Source organism: Thermobia domestica, chromosome 18 (genome assembly GCF_964235325.1).
Source record: "Thermobia domestica chromosome 18, izTheDome1.hap1.1, whole genome shotgun sequence".
Lineage (NCBI taxonomy): Eukaryota > Metazoa > Arthropoda > Insecta > Zygentoma > Lepismatidae > Thermobia > Thermobia domestica.
In genome coordinates this window covers 137,971,474-137,993,221 of record NC_137471.1, presented here as the reverse complement: position 1 = coordinate 137,993,221, position 21,748 = coordinate 137,971,474, and the positions used below count along the sequence as shown (strand labels likewise).

At 36.1% G+C, this 21,748-nt stretch overlaps 1 long non-coding RNA gene across 3 annotated transcripts in view; it reads left to right on the top strand.

Annotated features, from left to right (window-relative positions):
- LOC145676012 (uncharacterized) overlaps positions 1 to 21,748 on the top strand; it is a 148,172-nt gene that overhangs the window by 109,885 nt on the left and 16,539 nt on the right. Inside the window, exon 1 of one of the 3 annotated variants that reach the window (XR_014129264.1) lies at positions 1,807 to 1,866. The exons of the other annotated variants lie outside the window; for them this stretch is intronic. This is a non-coding gene — a long non-coding RNA (uncharacterized LOC145676012). Of the gene's footprint in view, positions 1 to 1,806; positions 1,867 to 21,748 lie in introns of those variants that run through there. 3 annotated transcript variants of the gene reach the window in all.

The following is a 21,748-nucleotide window of genomic DNA, read 5'->3' as shown; positions in this document are numbered from 1 at the left end:
TATACCTTTGTAATTGCATTGCACAATATTGCGCAATAGGGATGATATCATCGAGTCACGTAAATCCTATAAAACAACTAGCAACCATGCGTCTACCGCGAGCGATTAACACATACTAAACGATTAAATCAGTATTGTCTGTTGAGGAAAAAACTAGCACAATGTTTTTAAAATCCGGATGAATGACGTAATGAGAATTATCAACATATGACGGAAGTTATTATGTAACTGATAACAAAACACGGAAGTTTGCATTCCTTTGCAATCTTTAAATATTGTCTCCTTGTAAAAGAAAATAATCTCTGCTATGTTCAAATAGGCGTTAGAACAAGTTCACCACTTAAAAGAATCTTTACTATAGGGGTTGGAACGAGTACACCCCTACTATGTTGGTAGTCTTTGCTATTTCTGTTATGTTAAAATAGAGAACGAATACAGCTTTACTATGTTAAATAGTTGTGTGTTCGTAGTCTCTGTGTAATTTCTGCTATGTTTAAATAGGGGTTGAACGAATTTGCTATGTTCTGCCATGTTAAAATAGGGGTTGGAAAAGTGCTCATAAAAGAGAACGAGTACACCTCCGTAGTCTTATGTCTGCTATGTGTTATGTGCTATGTTCGTTATGTTAAAATAGAGGTTGAAAAAGTGATCATAAAAGGGAACAAGTCGACCCCTTAAAATGTACTCATAAAAGAGAACGAATACACCCCTAAAATGAACTATCTTTCCCTATGTTTCGTAGTCTCTGTGTGATTTCTGTTATGGTAAAATAAGGGTTGAAAAATGAGCCATCCTCTTTTATTAGCTCTGCTATGTTCAAATATGGGTGGAACGAATTTGCTATGTTCTGCTATGTTCAAATAGGGGTTGAAAAGTGATCATAAAAGAGAATGAATACACCCCTGCTATGTTTCGTAGTCCTATGTATTCTCTGCTCTGCTGTGTGTTCGTAATTTCTGCTATGTTAAAATAGAGGTTGGTAAATAAACCATACTTTTTACTAGTTCTGCTATGTTACACAGTCTTATGCTAAGGGGTTGAAAACGAGTACGCCCCTGCTATGTTTCGTAGTCTTAAGTATTATATTCTATGTGTTCGTAATTTCTGCTATGTTAAAATAGGGGTTTGAAAATATGCTCATAAAAGGGAACGAGTCCATCCCTAAAAAGTGCTCATAAAAGAGAACGAGTACACCCCCTAAAAGTGCTCATAAAAGGGAACAAATACACCCCTAAAATGGAGGTCGTAAAAGACCGTGGGTCGACGGTTCAGGGTGCTCAATTTCCCAGGGGCTCCTGAGTTCTAGTATGTTCTAGTATGGTCTAATATGTTCCAGATCGATCCATTTTTACTACTCTCAATCATACTAGGGCTGCCAGCGTTTCAAACGTGCTTACACGTACATTCACAACTTCATTGTCACGCGAGGAAACGTCATACTAGGAATAGCTACCGTGGCACCACAATACACTGGGAAACAAATTGCTAGTTGTATGTGGGCTAGACAATTACTGCTGGGTTTATACAAAGTTACCACGCAGTTCGTATCTTACTTTGTGATTCTGATCACAGTAATGTAGGAATATAAGACAATTATATTTTATTTAATTATTTTGCTAAATGATAACAATGATAACAATAAGCAATAAAAAAACAGTGTCAAAATGATTAATTTGCCCATACATTTTGAATAATACAGTAAGTTATAATTTCCTTTCTTAAGTTGTGTTGGGAATAATAATTGATTCTTTCCTGAATGAGAGCTATAAAAATCCGTTATTTTGATTATTTTTATCTTTTAGTTTCGTAAGATATGAGTGCTTCACTGGTTCGTTGTTCGGCACATCGGAGAAAAATTGCAGCAACGTAAGTTATTGAGTACTTATAACATATTTATTCAACACATTAACATTCAATTACAATTATTTTTCTATAATCCCAACTACAAACGCTTGAAATCAGTATACTAACGTAGAAGAGCAGTACATTTGTAGCAGTCCAGAATTGAGCTGGTACAAGTCGCTACACTTGTGTCCAAACCTTAAGGACGAGATAGATAAGTTAACAAAAAAATTGCCTAATCGATGGAAATGAATGAAAAGTCCACAACGTATTACCAGAGGTTTCCTACATGTATGACAACCGTAGCTCCGAATAGGTCTGACCCCTAACACGAAGCAGTTGGATTAAAGGGACGATACAGTGTGTGTGTGAGGTACATTGCGGTGCTGTTATAACAATATGGCCCGGAAACATTTGGATGACTTTACACGGGGAAGAATCATCGGGAAAATGGAAAAAGCACGAAGTGTGCCAAATGTGGCCCAGAAATTTCGTATTACCCACAGTATTGTTTCACGTCCATGGGAAGCGTTATGAACCACAGACAATGTTTTGAGAAGGACATGTAGTGGTCAATCACAGTCACTGAACCGAGAAAAAGTAGGGTTTCGTTCTCTTGATGAGAACAGATTGAGTTTTAGTGATTCTGGAGGTACACTCATTTGGCGAATGCGCAATGAACCCAGGAATAATGTCGAACATGATTGGTTTGGTGTTTCAGGTTGTGTGAGGAGGTATAATTTTGCATCGGCATATCGACCTCCAAATATTCTAACTCGGTACACTCACCTGTCAACTGTATTGTGACACTGTACTCCTTCTCCACGTGCGTCTTTACAGAGATATAGTCGGCCCTAATTTCATTTTGTGGATGATAATGCACGACTGCATCGAACAGTGCAGGTGAGGGAGCTCTTGGAATTAGAGGATATTCGGCGAATGGAGTGGTCCGCCTGCTTCCCCAACTTGAATCCCATCCAGCACGTATAGGGTGTTACAGAGATACTTCTTGTAGAACATTCAAATGCACCGACTATTCAGCAGTTGTCAACAGCGCTGGTGGCGGAATGAAACTCCATTCCACAATAACTCATTGCTAGCCTTATGCGCAACATGGGAGCACATCGCAGAGCATTTATCGCTCTCCGTTGTTTCACACATTCTTCTAAAGACCATTTTACTCTTTCTGTAATGTTCGGGGGGAGAGAGGTCATCATGAGTCGCAGTGACTTCAGGATAAATTATTGCCTCTGTATGAAAATATTTTTGTTCTAATCACATGTTTCTTCTTGTTGTTTCCTGTATCACACTGTAGCAGTAGTCCCTTTGTATGGTTCAAGTATCACCGGTCTATGCCACATAAGAGTTACACAGTATGCAAAACTTACTTTTATCCTTAAGTCTTCCACACCAGCGTAAAACTCAGGTATATAGCCCTAATAGCATAATTTAATTGACTTAACGTATATTTGTCCGGGTAGGAAAGTTTTTGTCCACGAGCTTCCACGTCGAAAATGGCCTGAAACAAGGAGATGCGTTGTCGCCATTATTATTTAACTTTGTGCTAGAATACGCCATAAGGAAAATCAAAGATAGCAACCAGGGCCTAGAGTTGAACGGCATTCACCAGGTTATGGCATATGCTGATGATGTAAATTTAATAGGGGATGATAGGAGAACAGTAGAAATAAATGCGGAGATCTTATTAAATGCTTGCAGGGACATGGGTTTAGAAGTAAATGCAGAGAAAACTAAATACATGGAAGTGCGTCGGGGCCGTAATACGGCAAATTGTGGAGGCGTTAAAATATTAAATAATACTTTTCATAAAGTGGATACTTTCAAATATTTAGGATCAATATTAACAGACGAAAATCATATTCACGAAGAAATTAAATGTCGACTAAAAGCAGGGAATTCGTGTTACTATTCGGTTCAAAATCTCTTGTCGTCGCGAATTCTGTCGAGGAATTTGAAGCTTAAAATATATAAAACGATAATCATGCCTGTTGTTCTGTATGGTTGCGAAACATGGTCGCTTACTCTGAGGGAAGAACATAGATTGAAAGTATTTGAGAACAGGATCCTGAGAAGAATATTCGGACCCAAGAGGAAGGAGAATGGGGAATGGCGGAAGCTTCATAACGAGGAGTTACATAGTTTATACGGTTTACCCAACATTGTTAGGGTCGTCAAGTCTAGGAGGCTTAGGTGGGCAGGTCATGTAGCTAGAATGGAAGAAAGTAGAAACGCTTTCAAAGTCTTGACTGGTAGACCCATAGGAAAACGACCATTAGGAAGACCTAGGCGCAGATGGGAGGATAATATTAAGATGGATCTCGCAGAGATAGGAATACAAAGTAGAAACTGGATCCAATTAGCTAAGGATAGAAGTCAGTGGAGAGCTTTTGTGAACGCGGCACTGAACCTCCGGGTTCCATAGGCCATAGAGTTAGTTAGTTAGTTAGTTAACATATATTTGTTTCATTTAAATGTCTGTTATTTTAATTTATTGCCTTGTTCTCTGTTTCTGTTAGATATAAAAATTTCCTGCATGTTTATGATTATGTTTTGTTCACTTCTATATTTATCTTATGCTTGTTTGATGTCTATATTTTACTGTACATACTATTATTTGTTCCGAAACTCCAATATGGCCTTTCTGAATTACTCTAATTTCGATAAATTTGTCATATTTCCTGTGATTATTTATGTTTTCAGATTTTCTTTTTATTCTGCTATTTGTTAATAAGCTGGATTTACTACATAATGACTGAAAAAATGTATATACTGTTTAATTGTGAACAACTCTCAAATGTGTTCCGTTATTGCTTTGCAATGCGTGATTGAGAACTGATATTAATTATTTATATGTTCAAAGTGATAACCGTTAGCATCAATACACTGGCGATGCCACCGAACTGCTCATGAACTACTGACTGCAACGTGGAAAGTTCGATATTTGTACAGGAACGTTCGATGGCCTATTGTAAGTCGTGCAGTGTGCCAGGCTCTTGTCCATAATGAACGTTCTTGACAGCACCCCATAAATAAAAATCTAGAGGAATGAGGTGTAGGGAACTTGGGGGATACGCGAAAACTCCTCTTCAAACCTATCTCTCGTTCGGGTAAATTTTCATCTTGAAACTTCCTCACAATATAGTGGAAGTATGATGGGGCACCATCTTTCTGGAAATAGAACCTCCCGTCCCGGTGACGTGTTGTATGACTAATACCGGTTCAACGGACACATTGTCTCATAGACTTCTGTGGTGAGCGAGTGAATTCTAACATAGTTCAGATCGTCCAGAACGGGTTTTGAGCACACCTGTAACACAACCGGTGGCTTCAAATTTATCACGAATTCGGGCAATTGTTAAACTTGTCGGTGGTTGTGTTCCAAATTCGTTCCGACATTGTTGCATCTCACTGATCGTTTTGTACTTCATGCATCACCTCAAGACCACCTTCTTACGAATGCGACCGCCTCCTTGCAGCCCAGTTGCCTCACTCACGCCACCTACGCAAGAAGTAAATGATGAAACCAATATCGAGACGCAATGTAATAACAGAACTGCAGCTATCAAAAGTGAGACATTCCCGTCAGTCTATGTGAGAGTTATTCGTAATTAAACAATGTATATATTTTTTGAGATACCTGGTATACTGACACTTCATGAAAATGAGTGCATGGAGCAAAATCGATGTGACAATTCGAGTGTATCTGTCACGTGATTGATTTTATGATTCCATATGCACTTCGTCTTGAACGATACGATTCCAAATTTAATGTGCAGTGGAAGAGCAATTAATGTTATGCATGCGCGCCGACTACGTGGGTGCTCCGGGGCTCCGGGGCTCCGGTACCCTCACAAATTATTTTTTAGTTTGGACCTGAGTTTGAACCCCTTTGTCTTATATTTAAGTCAGCTGTGTTACCGATTGAGCTAGGGCAGCCCCAACTTGTCTTTATAGTACCGATAAATTTTACTTTATCACAACACAACCCTGTATGACAGTGTTCATAAAAAGATGTTAACTAAATATAAATCAATCAAATATCGAGACTTCCCTGTAAACATATTGGATAACACATCCTGCCATTGATATGCACCCACATAAATTTTGGAAAGTCGGCGCCGTTGATGTCATGAATATACTAGAAAAGTCAATAGTAATTGTAAAAATAATAATTGTAAAAACAAAAGGCAGTTGAACTTCAGTTTAATTATTCTGTGTAATGCTACTTTAGAAATAATACCTAATCATGAAGCACGTAATCAAGACATTATCCGCCTTATGCAAAATGACTCTGCATAAGGCCTTATAAGCCTTATACAGAGTCGTTCTAACGCGTGATTGGTGCCATACTAAAGAGTTCGACTAATATATGTTTCCTGCAGTAGTCAGACTTTTAGTATGACGCTAATCATACGTCACAACGACTCTGCATAAGACTCTATGTTACGATTTTGTTATGACGTTCACCCTACTTACAACCAATATTCTTCCTAAAATGACATTGTATATTTATAATACTGATACAGAAACGAAAATTAATTTATGACTTTAAAATTACAAATGGCTGAAGAACATTTTGTATTATTGCGTTACAGATAGTGATTAATTTTTAACGCAACTTATATAATTGACTTTATTTATTAAAAAACAATTTAATTTATTTAATGTAACTTAAGTCAGGCAATTCAGACTTATGTGTCCCAATTTAAATAAATAACTTCAATGTAATTTTACATAACACAACGCTGCCTTTGTGACGTGGCTTTCACGTGGGTAGTAGATTAGGACGTGGCTTTGCAGCTGCGTCATTAGGATAGGCAAATTTGCAAAATTGTTTATATTGTTTCCTCATTTTCACTCCAATTCTTTGGATGTAGGCTAGATTTCTCAGACATTGAACAATATCTTTGAGCGAACTTGTTTTATATCTGTGCACTTTTTTTTTCAACTCTGTTGTCTAGTCGTACATATACCTTTTCCTCTTCTCCCCGCTTCCAAACCGGGAAAAATCCTATCATAATGCAAAGCACTGTGTTCAGCTTCCTGTTTCAGTGATTTTAAAAGCACATAGAAATTCGGGGAGCGGACAGAATGGCAGGGGACATAATGGCAGGAGGACAAAATGGCAGAGGACGAAATGGCAGGGTACAAAATGACAGGCGGACGAAATGGCAGGAGGTATAATTTGAATTCTAGGTTTTGGGGGTGGGGACGATCCAACCATATTATAGTTCATCACTATATTATACTTCATTTGCAAGCCTACCGTGAAAATTTTAGGGGGCTGCAAAAATTTAGGGGGGGCGGCCCCCTAGACCCCCTGGATACGGGCCTGTTTGGTATGTAATTAGTCATTCTTACGAATGCAAAGTGTGTTTATGGTCTATATTATGGTATATTTTGTTATATAAAATTAAGGACTATGTTTTAGTCATTCTTACGAGCGCAGAGGGTTTTTACTAGTGTTGTCGAAATCGGTTTTTGAAAAAACCGAAAACCGCTTTTGCTGTTTCGGTTTTAAAAACCGTATTTGTGGTTTCGGCTTTAAAAACCGTATTTACGGTTTCGGTTTTCAGAAAACCGGTTTTCTCAAAAACCGAAAACCGCAAATGTCACAAAAAATCGACAGCACTTGTTTTTACAGTGTATCCTAGGATATGTATTATAGGATGTTTAAGACACTGTAAGTAACTAGTCATTCTTACGACTGCAAAGTGTGCTTATAGATTAGGGATGGTATCGAGACGATACGAGACGAGACTTTGTACAGTCTCGGTCTCGTCTCGGTTGATAAGTAGCGGTCTCGGTCTCGATCTCGTCTCGAGTCATAAATCGCCGTCTCGGTCTCGGTCTCGTCTCGGTCAAGAGATGCTTGTCTCGATCTCGGGCTCGGTCTCGAAGTCCAAGTCTCGGTCTCGTCTCGGGTCTCGTCTCGAAAGTCTCGAAATAAATAGCATGAAATTAAAATTGTGAAAATATTATTATCGTAGTCTGTCGTTTCCGGTTCTTACTTTTTGCCATCATTCTTGACAGTTTATGGCATGATGTACTTCTTCGTAGCTAATTTGCTAGCGCTAATGCTTTCCATGTGTGTGTTCCGGGTTCAATCATCAGTGGGTATAACATACCCAGGGGTGTAGCCAAGGGGGGGCATTGGGGTCAGGCCCCCAAATGGTTTCCTGGCCCCCCAAATGACCAGTTTTTGTAACATCATAGAAAAATTATCTCGCTTCATTCATTTAAAAGTAACAAAGTTTATTGACAATTAATAATTTATGGTAAAATAGTATGGAGAAATATTGTTTTTCCATACCGATCGAAAAATAGTATACTGTATCTTCCTTATACTGATCGAAAAATAGGATACTTTTTTGTGACAGCAGATTACACAATTTACTGCGATTTATATTTGACAGTTTAAAGACAAACGTTTTAACAAGGTACTACAAATACAGCCATAAAATAAAAGTACTAAACTGATTTGTATGTACAGTATATTTTTATATGCTTTAACAAGTGTTTTAAAAGACAAAGAGGATGGAAAATTTGGTGAGAAACAATGTTTTTATTCAATTTGGATTTCATTCGCTCTCCCTTTTATTTCTACTCAGTGTAATAAAATAATTATGATTTTTTTAGTCACGAATAATAAATAAATAGTTTTGTCAGGAAACCGTAAAGAAATTAAGTGAAGTTTCAAAGAAAATCAATCTTGTGTAGATAGGTTCTGTATACAAGGTCTTAAATTTAAATATGAAGGTAACCAAGAAAAGTTTTGTTGCTTTTTTACCCACCACCTTCGAACATCGATATGTCACCTAACCTGGAAGATCAAAAATAGTGCCCGTCAACATCGACAACCTTCTGAAAACGTTCCGGAAGGCCATGGAATCCATCGCGGTAGAACTTGGTGGGCCCTGAAACGAAGAAAGTATTAGGTGCATTTTGGACTTTTACTAGGGATTTGAACTGTCGTCCTCTAAGGTGATTGTCCAAAGAATGGAACAGGTGATAATCGGACGGTGCAATACCCGGGGAATATAGTGGTTGCAATATTGTTTCCCATCCAAGGCGGAAAATGGTGTCCTGAGTCATCCTAGCCACGTGGGACTTAGCGTTGTTCCTTAAACGAGGATCCATTTGCAATTCAGAAGTGATGGTTCCAGAGTTTTGAGTTTTTGTTGAGCAGAGCTCAATTGCTGACACTACACAATTGCATTGATACTCTGACCAGTTGATAGCAGTTCCCGATGCACGATGCACCAAACACACAGAAGGACCTTCTTCTGGTACAGTGCTGGTTTCGGCTGTTTTGAAATCGGTTTATGGGATGCTAACCAATGATGACGGCGCCGTGGAGCTTCGTATAGGACACACTTTTTATCACATGTCAACGCCCTGTTCAGAAATGGCTCCGAAACAGTAAATAAACACAGGCGACTGCCGCGTTGCCTTCTGGCCCGGAGTCAAAATATGTGAGACCCATTTACCCAACTTGTAGTGCTTCACAAGTTGATGGATGTGCTGCCGAATGGTTTCTCCACACACTGAATTGTAGCCCCAGTTCCTCTTTGTACATGTGTTGGTATTCTGGCACGTGGTGTTTTCGGATGTTTCGTCATCGTCCTTAAACTTGTTAAACCATCGATGCAATGTCCGCGTCGTCACTATACCCTCACCAAAGGCCTGCATATCTTCTGTCCCGCTACAGAGGCGTTTGACCTCCATTTGAACTCGTTCAGCATACATGCTCTTATGACGCTCTGTTTATGTCCCATGTTCTCCCTGTCTTTACGCAAGTTCACGGTGTGTCTGAATTGCCACAACCAGGTAGTATGTTGGATATACCCACACCAACAATTGACGTTCGCCTTATCTCCACTCGCATTCAACTCACGGTGTGAGGTCCAATTGAACACAGACCTCAACGAAAAGGGACAGAGGGACAGAACTTTCTTGGTTACCTTGATAGTTATGCTCAAAAGTATAGCGTTTGGTCCCGGGCAGTAGTTCTTGATTAAGCATAATAAAAACTATCTTGAATATAATTTATGGATAATAATAATAATAATAATAATAATAATAATAATAATAATAATAATAATAATAATAATAATAATAATCATCATCATCATCATCATAAGCTAAAATAGTGTTTTTAGTTTTCCAGAAGGAATCCAAAATTTTCCTTTCTTTCGGGCCTCAAAAACACTAGCAGCAATACATTTTTTTGGCTTTGTACATTGTAGCTGACCCCCCTCAAAAACGAGGGCCCCCTACACAAACCTGCTGCCTACACCCCTGAACATACCTGAGATAAAACCCTAATAGTAACCCATATTTCACTTTCAGCAATAGACTTTGTCTCATATAGCCTCAGTACTGCCTATACAGTTAAACTATATTAAATTAACTCCAGTACTATATGTACAATAGTTTATCTCCTTCCTTTGAATCAGAATTCTTCAATACCTCCTAAAGGATAACGCAACACATAGCAGCACGAATGTATTTAATCGTACCGAAATTGAAATTTTACAATCTCTCAGTTATTATCCAAAACACACTGTTTTGATTGTCATTTTAAAAAAGAGTATATAACATTCATTTTCTTGACAAATAGAGTAATTATTACTACAATATATTTTGTTTCAAATTGATCAAATGCTTTATTACCGTTTCACATCTCAGTGTTTAATTGACACTTTAAAACAGGCACTTCCTTAGCCTTATGGTGGGAGCTACGGCACTCATCTTTGCTATCTGTAGTCTCGGGTTGGATCACCAAACAAGTTAGGTTCAAAGTCTTATGTTTCGTATAGTTCGGGTCTCACTTTAAGTACATTCTGTTTCGTATACAAGATTATAAGGTCGTAATGTATTATATAAGCATATATCCAGTGCCGTAACATGGATAAAGCTTATTCCTGAGTTCTCAGCGGTGCATGGGGCCGCGGTGGCTCAGTGGTAGAGCGTTCACCTCTGGTGCTTTGGGTCCCGGGTTTCCTCGCCCAATCCCCGCCAAGTGAACTTTGTGGTGGACAAACACCGTGTGCGTGGGTTTCCTCGGGGTTATTCCGTTTCTTCCCACTTTCTTCATTCCACCATTTCATTCATTACTCATCATTACCGTCTCCTTTAGCCTAACCGGCATAAGCGAGGGATGTACAGTAAAACTCAAAGATTTCATTTCATTTTTCTCAGCGGTGCATGTGATCTTTATTCGAGAAAACTACTCATGTGCTCATTACGCTGAAATTTGCGAAACATGGACATACATATTATGTAAGTATATAGGTAATTCGAGATATATATGTATCTATTTTCTCTATCCCGGCAAAACAAGTGATTCTTAACATTTTAGTTTTCTTTAGTATTAATTTTCGTAATTTTGCTGCAATATGAAAGATCAAATTTGGTTTTCGCTGTACGAATTTCGTTAAATTTTGGATCTGTTTTCACCCTACCTTACCTAGTAAAAGTTATACATAGGCTATACATGAACTTTAGAGGTAGACTATGCTAAGTCAATTTTTGGTCGAAATTGAGTTAACAATATTTTTTTAATAGACTATGTTCTTTCTAGTGGTGTAACAATGTACCCTAAGTCTAAAAGCATTCTACTATTTTGTAACTACTAACATGTAAGTATAGTTTGAAAACAGTATATCTAGGTCTTACTTAAGGAACTGGTTTTTCGCTTCTCTTGTAAAATTACGAAATTATGACTTAGTTTAGTTTGCCTCTGAAGTCCAGATATAATAAAATCATAGCCATAATCATAATCAACCATTCTCAATCCACTGCTGGATGAAGGTCTTTCCAAGTCTTCATACCTATCCATCTTGAGCAATTCTTTTTCAGGTTACTCCCCAGTTGTTCTTGATTTCGTCAAACCTTCTTGTATAAGGACGTTTCCTAGGCTGTTTTTATTTCGTGGTATCCTGTCTAGAATTGTTTTTGTTTATCAATCATAATTTTTTGCAATACGTCCAGCACATTTTCCAGCCCATGTTAAAAATTATTCAATTAGTACTAGTCATTAGTTGCCAAATAATTCATTTCTACTGTATATATTTGGCCTACAAATAGTTCAAATCCGCTACTTTAGGAGCACAGACACGCCACTTTTTGATCTTTGAATCTGGCAACACTGACTCAATGATTTAAATTAACACAATGTTAGGACCTCCATTTGGTCTAGCGGCTAGCACGCTTGACTTCGGTTCGCGTGGTCCCGAATTCGATTTCCGGTGGGGGTACAGTTGAATGACCGAAGTGGTTTGGTTTCCATTATAATCATTAGCTCCACGCCTCCTTTAGACGCCCTAGCATAATCATGGGACGTTAAACTAAAACAAACCAAACCAAAAATGAACACAATGTGTATTACTAACTGTAAGTCCTAGAATAATTGCATGTAGCTAATGGTATTTATCGAGTTTGAGGTGGTTGGTGGTCAAACTAAAACAAGTGAAATGTAACTAGGGTGTATTTAGAACTTTTAATTAACCATGGTTTACTGTACTACCATGAGCAAAATAAATGACGCGTCTCTTTATTCTGAAGTTTTTTGAAAATATCTCCATTTTCTTTATATGTTCGAAATTTCGGAAGGTTTCCCCAGCAGGACAGGTTAATAACAAACCCGTTTTTAATATTTGTGTTAGATATTAGCTTAAAATAAATAAATTAGAAGCAAAAAACATTAAATCGACAGAAATCTCGAGAATTACCAACTCTGCTAAAGTGGGAAATTTTCAAGAACACGAGGGAATTCTGCATTTCAACACGAAGCAGCGACATCTATGTCATTGAGAGAGACGTGGATTAGATCTACAAACGAAACTTTTAACAAAACATTTCTAATGTGTCTTATTACATGCATTATCAGCGAACTCCAAATATGAATCTATGCTAAGTATTAACGTTTAGATAGAGCAAATAGTGGAAATTACCTATGGAAAAAGACGAATTCTTAGCACAATCGTAATGGAAAATCGTCTTTACCGTAGAACAGGTTCAGTTCACGTAAGAAAACAAGTAGCTCAGTTAGTTAAAGCAACTAGTCTGTATGCCGAAAGTATTGGGTTCGAACCCCATGGAATTACCGTTGTAATTTTTATTACTGTGGTTATTTTATTTATTTTTTATGTGGGAAAAAATCAAATTGTAACATATGTGTAAAACTCATGACGATACCAAAAAAAAAATGCCGTTCTCGCACTTGCATTAGTGTCTCTAATTTTTGTTTGCAAACAGTTTCGTAATAATTTCCCCTGTGCTCGCTACTCACTACATGCTCACTGGTGCATAACGAATGTTTTCCAGTAAATGTTAATTCTAATTTGGAGAATTTTATAAATTTTCACAATGTTTCTCGCTTGATAGTCTTCTATCTACTTTTTTGGACACTTTGATAACAGATTTCCCTATTAAATGTTTAATTTCCCCTATATATATTTAATTACAGAAAAGTTTTACATGTATTTGTCTTAAATTGAAATTGTTTTGAATTTACCACATGAGGTAAGTAGCCCGAAGGAGGAGAACTGAAGTAACTGATATTCTACGTAAACGCAACCTATTGTAGAATTATTATGCTTCTTAACTTCAGCACATAATCTTTACGTTGGTCAGACAGAGAAAAAAACTGTTTTTTCCTCTCCTATGACCACTCATCTTAAAGCTCTACATGTAATGATTCGTGTCACATAATTTCGGATCTCCAAAGACATTTATTATTATTATTATTATTATTATTATTATTATTATTATTATTATTATTATTATTATTATTATTATTATTATTATTATTATTCCTGAATATGCCACCCTTACATAATGTAACTTTAGATATCTTGGTTTAAAGTGCTTTCTTTAGTAATAATTTGCGCAACCATGTAACAAAATTTAAAATGTATGAGGGGGCACGAAGTTTTATTTCCCCCCTCTCTTTTCAGCACCGTCCCAACAGAAAGTATATAATTTCTGACAAGCAGAGTAGACAAAATGAATAAGAAATATATTTAAAGTAATCTTTCCTCCTTCGTGAATGGAATATCACGTAACATTTTTTATTCTACTGAAGACGACTCTAGGCCGTTATGGTTAGGTAACAAAATTTGCTGTGACCAACTGAGTTTCGATTTCTTACGCGAAAGAAGTCTGTTATATTACGAGGCATGCTTTTCATTAGCAAAACTGTTCGAAGTAATACGAACATGGCTCAAGAACAGAGACGGAACTGAATTACCACTCGATTGACCTTGAGGCCAAATCACCAAAGAGTAGCTATAAACGTAAGTTCAGCATGCATTTCTGTGGAGTTCTGTTCAGTATTCCTATCTGCCAATCACGCTTGTTTGTAAGAGTAATATTTTACAAACCTAACCTTTCGATAGAGCACAATAGCAAAAGAATAAAAGGGAAGGAATTCTTGCCCTTGTGAACGTTGGATACCACCATGTGCAATAAAACTGTCGCGTCTCCTTGAAATGATATTTTATCGAAAATAACTCTTTTCCCTTTGTATATCCGAAGTTTTTGAGGGTTTCAAAATGAGGAAACGTTACTGACAAACAAGGACGCATTTAGGGGTGGGTACAGGGGGTCCGGACCCCCTCTGAAATCCCAACTTTTCTGTAAATTTAGCCTAATTTTTGGAATTATCTTTTAAAATTTTATTATAATTTATCCTAATATTGAAGTCGGGCCCCTTCCGAAATAAATTACTGTATATGTGCCTCCTGACAATTTTCAATATATTCGTTAAATAATAAAGTAAAATAATTAAATTAGGAGCAAAAAGCTTCAACACGGGCTAACTTTTGTCCACTGCCAATATTGTTAGAAGGGATATTAATAGCAAAAACTGCTAGTCAATGCTGAACCTTGAAACTTCACCCCGAACAGCAAGCCTATTATTGAGAACTACATATGAAACATTTTATCAAAACTTATCTAGCTTTTATCTGGCATGAAATTATTATATACACTAAAATGCACTATCCTAAAATGTGTACCTAAACATTGCTCTACGTATCTACGAAGCAATGAAAATTTTTATCGAAATATTGGGGCAGGAAACTCTAACAGCCAGCCATTTTATTTAAATCGTAATAAACCCTGTAACCGTGCGTTAACGTGAAGACAAAGCTTGGTCCATTGGTAATGTGTTGGAAGAATGAAAACTCAATGTTCGTAGGTTCGAATTTATCCACTCACCAGAACATTTTATTCTTATGTGTAACGATGAAATAAGAAAGAAAAAATGTATAACCGTTAAGACCAAACTTCAACCAAGTCTGAAGAGAACAATACTAAAATAGTAACACAATGACGTCAACCAAGAATTATTTCATGTAGCGTTTGGACGAAATTACAACTGTCAACAATTGCAGAAGTAAAAACAGGCTGATAGGCGTAATGTAGTCTAGACTTCTGAATGCATTTACTTCCTCAAAACTTCCGTCTCGTCATTGGTATGCCGTTAGTCATGGTAAAACCTTTCAATTGGAAGTGAAATGACAAACTAAAACAGTTTGAAATCAATGAATGTCTATGTGTAAAAGTAGGTGTCTCTTATCTGTAGTTCTGAGTTCCTTTTACTTTGAAGTGACAAATGAGAGAAGAAAGTATGGTGATCGAAAAAAAATCAAATTTGAGATTTCAACGAATTTTACACGTATTATAGCCCCTAACACCGAAAAAGTTACTTTTTGATACATGCCCATCTGCTCGTCCGTCCGTTCGCTACACTTTTCTGTGCACTCGCCTAGAGGCCAACCGTTCAACTTATCTGCACCAAATTTTAGTTTAATATTTTCATAGTATTTCCTATAGTTTCTTTTATTTCCCTCCTACTCCCAAAACAAGGGCAGTTTCCTGTACGATGAAAATAGAAAAAATATTTTTTCTCATAACTGGCTCTAACGATCTTGTTTTCTTTCTTTTTTTATAAATCAATATTTAATTAGCAACCCTATTTTGTGGTATAAGGCATTCATCTGAGAAAAATCTACAAGGGGTAGTTTATACTTAGGGGTGTTTTTTTCTCAGTGATTTTCTCAAAATGGACTCAAGTGTTTTCGTTCATATTTCATAAATAAATATTTCATTAATAACTTAACAATATGGCATAAATAACTCGTTTGTCCTAAAAAAATGCGAGGGGTAGTTTATTCTTGGTGGACTGTGTTGTCTGGGTGATTTTCTCAAAAATGACTCAAAAGAGTTTATTCATATTTCCTAAATACATATTTCGTTAATAACCGAACAATATGGCAAAACTCGTTTGTCCTGAAAAAAATATACGAGGGGTAGTTTACTCTTGGGGGTGTTTTTCCTCCACGGTTTTCTCTAAAATGAATCAAGCAATTTTGTTCGTACTCAGAAATAAATATTTCATTAAAAACCTAATAATATGGAATAACTCGCTTGCCCTGAAAGAATCCTCAAGAGATAGTTTATTCGGGGAGTTATTTTTCCCTCACGATTTTCTCAAAACTTACGTGGACAATTTTATTGATAATTCATAAATAAATATTTCATTAATAACCCTATATTTTAGTATAAGTCATTTCTATGAAAAACAATTACGACGGATAGATTATTTTGGGGGTCAAGGTTTTTCCCAACAATTTTCTCGAACGACAGGCGATTTTGTTCAAATTTCGCAAATAAATATTTCATTAATAAGCAAAAGTATATCTTAAATCATTGTTCGAAGCAATTCACAAGAGGTAGGTTACTTCTGACGTGTTCTTTTTGAACGACTTTCTCGAAAATGACTCATTTGATTTTTTCATATTTCATAAACAATTATTGCATTAATTGCTCTATTATATGTCTAATGAAAATGTGCTCAAAGTGTGAGTTAGTTTTGTAGTGTGGATTTTCTTCAATCGAAGTTTTTTATTCGATAATCTGACATTCGATGTATTTGAATAATACGATATTTTTTTCCCGTATTATCCAAATACACACTTCAGCAACAACTGCGGCCTAACACAGTTAAGAAATTGAATTGAAAAAGTTTAGTGCGGTGGCCCTGTAATTGAATATTTTTTGGTAAACACCCTAGCTTTTTGTGGTAAACTCAGGCTTTTCTTTTTCGAGCGACAAAAGAGAGAAGAAAATATGGTGATTGTGAAAATAGTATATCAAATTCAGATTTCAACGGATTTACATACTTCATGGCGTCTACATACCGGAAATATGATTTTTCGATACCCGTCCTTCCGGTCCGTCCGTTCGGTACACTTTTCTGTGCGCTCGCCTAGAGGCCATACCGTTCAACGTATCTACACCAAATTTTAAACTTAGGGTTTACATAGTATTCCTACAGGAGATTTTCCCATTTTTTCCTACCGCCTAAAATAAGTGTGGTTTACTAACAGCCGAAAATCGAAAAAAGCTATTTTCTCAAAAATGGTTTTCACAATTTTGTTTATTTTTCATTAATCAATATTTAATTAACAACCCTATATTGGAGTATCAGATATTTCTCTTAGAAAAATTTACGAGGGGTAGTTTATTCTTGGAGGTGACTTTTTCTCGACGATGTTCTCAGAAAGGACCCTGGCAAATTTTGTACACACTTCATAAACAAATATTTAACCTTGCAGCATGGTATAAGTCAATTGACCTGTAGTAGCTTATTCTTGGAGTTGAATTTATTTCCAGTGAGTTTCTCAAACACGACCAGTTGGCAACCCTGTATCTCGACAACGAAGCTGAACTCGAAAACTGCAAGAGGGCTATTTGTCTCCTTTTGATGTCACGAATCATCTCCCGAAGTTTGTGGACATCTTTCAGGTTCACCCTTAATGAAGCTTCTTTTCGAAAAGTTAACTATTAACTTTAGACATTGCTTATTTTTTTAAAAATCACAAATGCCGTTATTAATTTTAAGGCAGAGAGCTACTTTTGAGAGAATAGATCTTTAAAAATAATTTTAAAACTTGGACTTTTGTTTTCGAGACATTCCAGACAAGACGAGACATTTTAAAAGCTATCATCTCGTGTCCAAAGCATTTGCCTCGCCTTGTCTTGGAAGTCACAAAGCGCGTCTCGTCTCTTTCTCGAGACATGTTTTACCTCGTGCGCATTCGTTAACACTTGGGAAGGATTATCTTTCTACTCAAAGCATTGTTTTTATAATGGTTGCATATTTATGATAATTGCCGTCAACATAAATTACAGTTCTTTCAGTTGAATTAATTGTTTATTATTATTATTGAAATTAAAATTAAATGGAATATCTAGTTTAACGTTGCACGATTATGCACCTACACTAAGGGAGAATGATGATGTATGAAATGATGAAATGAAGAAAGTGGGAGGAAAATGGAAAATTCCAAGAAAACCCATACCCATGCACACGGTATTTGTCTACCTCAAATTTCACTTGGCGTGAAGTGGAGTCGAGCCACGGACCCCATGAATGCTCTATTATTATTATTATTATTATTATTATTATTATTATTATTATTATTATTATTATTATTAATATAATAATAATAATAATAATAATAATAATAATAATAATAATAATAATAATAATAATAATAATAATAATAATAAACGAAGTGAGCTTAACGAGTTTCAACCGTCCGACTCAACCAATGTTTGGGTGCCTGTTCGTTCGTCTACTCCATGACAACTTTTCATAAAAGACATTTCCTTTTAATGAAACTAGTAAGTGCCTTTTAGCTTTGAGAAGTAACTATGCTTGGAATTTGAAATCTGCAAAATATAAGAGGTAAAATTATCCAAATGGTGCAAGTTTACACTAATGTATACAAAACAATTTTGCAATATCAATTACGTGAATCTTGTCCCATAAAGAAGCCGAAACCCCTACACCAAAGAGCCCTCCGAGATTTGATAAAAGTCCACAAGGACTGAAATTGTCATTTGAAGCCAAGACTTTAATACTGTATGAAGCCAATAATTTCTTTAAAATAGACGAAAAATTCGAAAGTTATAAGCATTTTCATATTTTTGCCTTTTCCCATAATGGAGCCGTAGCATACTATACTGATGAGCCCCCCCGACTCCAGGATTTGATCATTCTCCATCGGACTGAAATTGCCATTTGGAACCAACACTTTAATACGAAGCCCAACAATTCTTTAAAATAGACGAAAAATTCGAACGTTAGAAACATTTTAATATTTTTGCCTTTTCTCATAAGGGGCCCGTATTAGCCTACACTGAAGAGCCCCACGAGATTTGATCCTTGACCACTGGGACTGAAATTTTCATTTGAAACCAAAACTTTAATATGAAGCCAAAAATTAAACTTTTACATCAATTTAAACTAACTGGGTTCCAGTTCACCCCACTATTATGTTTAGTTTAGTTAAGTGGTAATTTGTGACAGCTTCACATCATCAAAAGAATCTTTCACTACCCCCCCCCTCCCAGAAGTTTGTGCTGGATCTGCCACTGGATTCAATAGACGTTTTTCCTATTCTTTTTATCACCTTGTTGGGGCTCCCTCGTACAAATAAAGAAGCGGTAATATTACAATCAAGGGGCGCTATATATTAGGTGTTTCTTTAGTTACCTACCCCTAACCGCACAGGGCCATCTTTGGTAGAATAAAAAAATGCTACGTGATATTCCAATCATGAAAGGGGAGAGGATGCTGTAAATATATTTCTTATTCATTTTGTCTACCCTGCTTATGAGAAATTACTTTCTGTTGGAATGGTACTGAAATGAGAGGGGCAAAATAAAACGCCGTACCCCCTCCTACATGGTTGTTCAAATAATTACTAAAAAAGCACTTTAGACTAAGATATCTACGATTTAAACTAAGAAACTAAGATATCCTTACATTATGTAAGGATGGCATATTCAGGATTATTATTATTATTATTATTATTATTATTATTATTATTATTATTATTATTATTATTATTATTATTATTATTATATGAATGTTTTTGGAGCACCGAAATTTTGTGAGACGAACAATGGAATGTAGAGGTTTAAGATGGGTGGTCATAGGGAGGAAAAACCAGAACTTTTTCTGTCTGACTCTCTAACGTGAAGATTATGTGCTGAAGGTAAGAAGTATCATCATTCTACAATAGGTAGCTTTTACGTAGAATATCAATTACTTGAGTTTTCCTCCTTCGAGCTACTTATCTCATGTGGTAAATTCAAAACAATTTCAATTTAATACAAATACATTGTAAAACTTTTCCGTAATTAAACATCTAGGGAAAATTAAACATTTAATAGGGAAATCTGTTATCAAAATATCCAAACAAGTAGATAGAAGACTATCTAGTGAGAAATATTGTGAAACTTTATAAAATTCTCCAAATTAGGATTAACATTTACTGGGAAACAACGCGCCAGCGAGCATTACGTATAGTGAGCAGTGAGCACAGGGGAAATAATTACTAAACTTTTTGCAAACAAAATTAGGGATGCTAATGCAAGTGCGATAACGACATTTTTTTTCTTTTTTTGGTATCGTCATGAATTTTGCCCATATGTTACAATTTGATTCTTTCCCACATAAAAAAATAAATAAAATAACCATAATAATAAAAATGACAACGTCACTTCCATCTGGATTGAACCCGCTACCTTCGGCATACAGACTAGTTGCTTTAACTAACTGAGCTATTTGTTTTCTTATGTGAACTGACCCTGTTCTACGGTAAAGACGATTTTTCATTACGGTCGCGCTACCAATTCGTCCTTTTCCATAGACAATTTCCACTTTTTGCTCTATCTTTACGTTAATATTTGGCATATATTCATATATTTGGAGTTTGCAGATAATGCACGAAATAAGACATATTAGAAATATTTCGTTAAAAGTTTCGTTTGTAGATTTTATCCACATTTCTCTCAGTGACATAGATGTCGCTCCTTCGTGTTGAACTGCAGAATTCCCTCGCGTTCTTGAAAATTTCCCACTTTAGCAGAGTTGGTAATTCTCGAGATTTCTGTCGATTTAATGTTTTTTGCTTCTAATTTATTTATTTTAAGCTAATATTTAACACAAATATTAAAAACGGGTTTGTTATTAACCTGTCCTGCTGGGGAAACCTTCCGAAATTTTGAACATATAAAGAAAACAGAGACATTTTCAAAAAATTTCAAAATAAAGAGACGCGTCATATATTTTGCTCAGGGTAGTACATCAGGCCTAAGGCTTAGGGGAACAACTAGTGTTACTGAAAAGTTATCAGTTACATTTAATTTCCGTTACAATTTGCATTTACATGTATTGCTGGAACGAAAACTTTGACTAACATTATAAATAGTCCACAGACTATGAAAAACGTCGTCTTTTGAAACCATTCTTACACCGTAAAGCAAATTACGTGTTATTAAAATATTTAGCAGCTTAGTTACATTGTTTGCACTATATTTAGAATAATATTTAGCAATTTATTTAAGTTGGCAACACTGTTTAAAATAATGGAACTGCAAATTGTTTTAATTAAAACAACCAGAAACTATTGTTGTAATGTTATAGAAGCAAACCAAAATAACAATCATTATAAAAACAATACAAATGCGTTATTTTAAGCAACAAAACAATCACTATCCGCGTGTTTGCTATCTCTGAAACGGTTTGAAATAACAATTCTTGTAAATGACATTATGATCACTTAAGTCTTTTGGAAGCATCTATATGATGAGACGTGATATGTCAGCACGTTTTTGAAGTAACGTCCTTAGAAAAAATTAAATTTTTCATTTCTTGTAACTTTGTTCCTTCATTCATTCGAAATACATTATACCATGATCATTGTATTTGACGCTAAGATAGAAATGGGAGACCCGGGTTCGATTCCCGGCGGGAGCTCATGTGGTTCGGATTCCACGTTAATCAGTAGGTCCACGT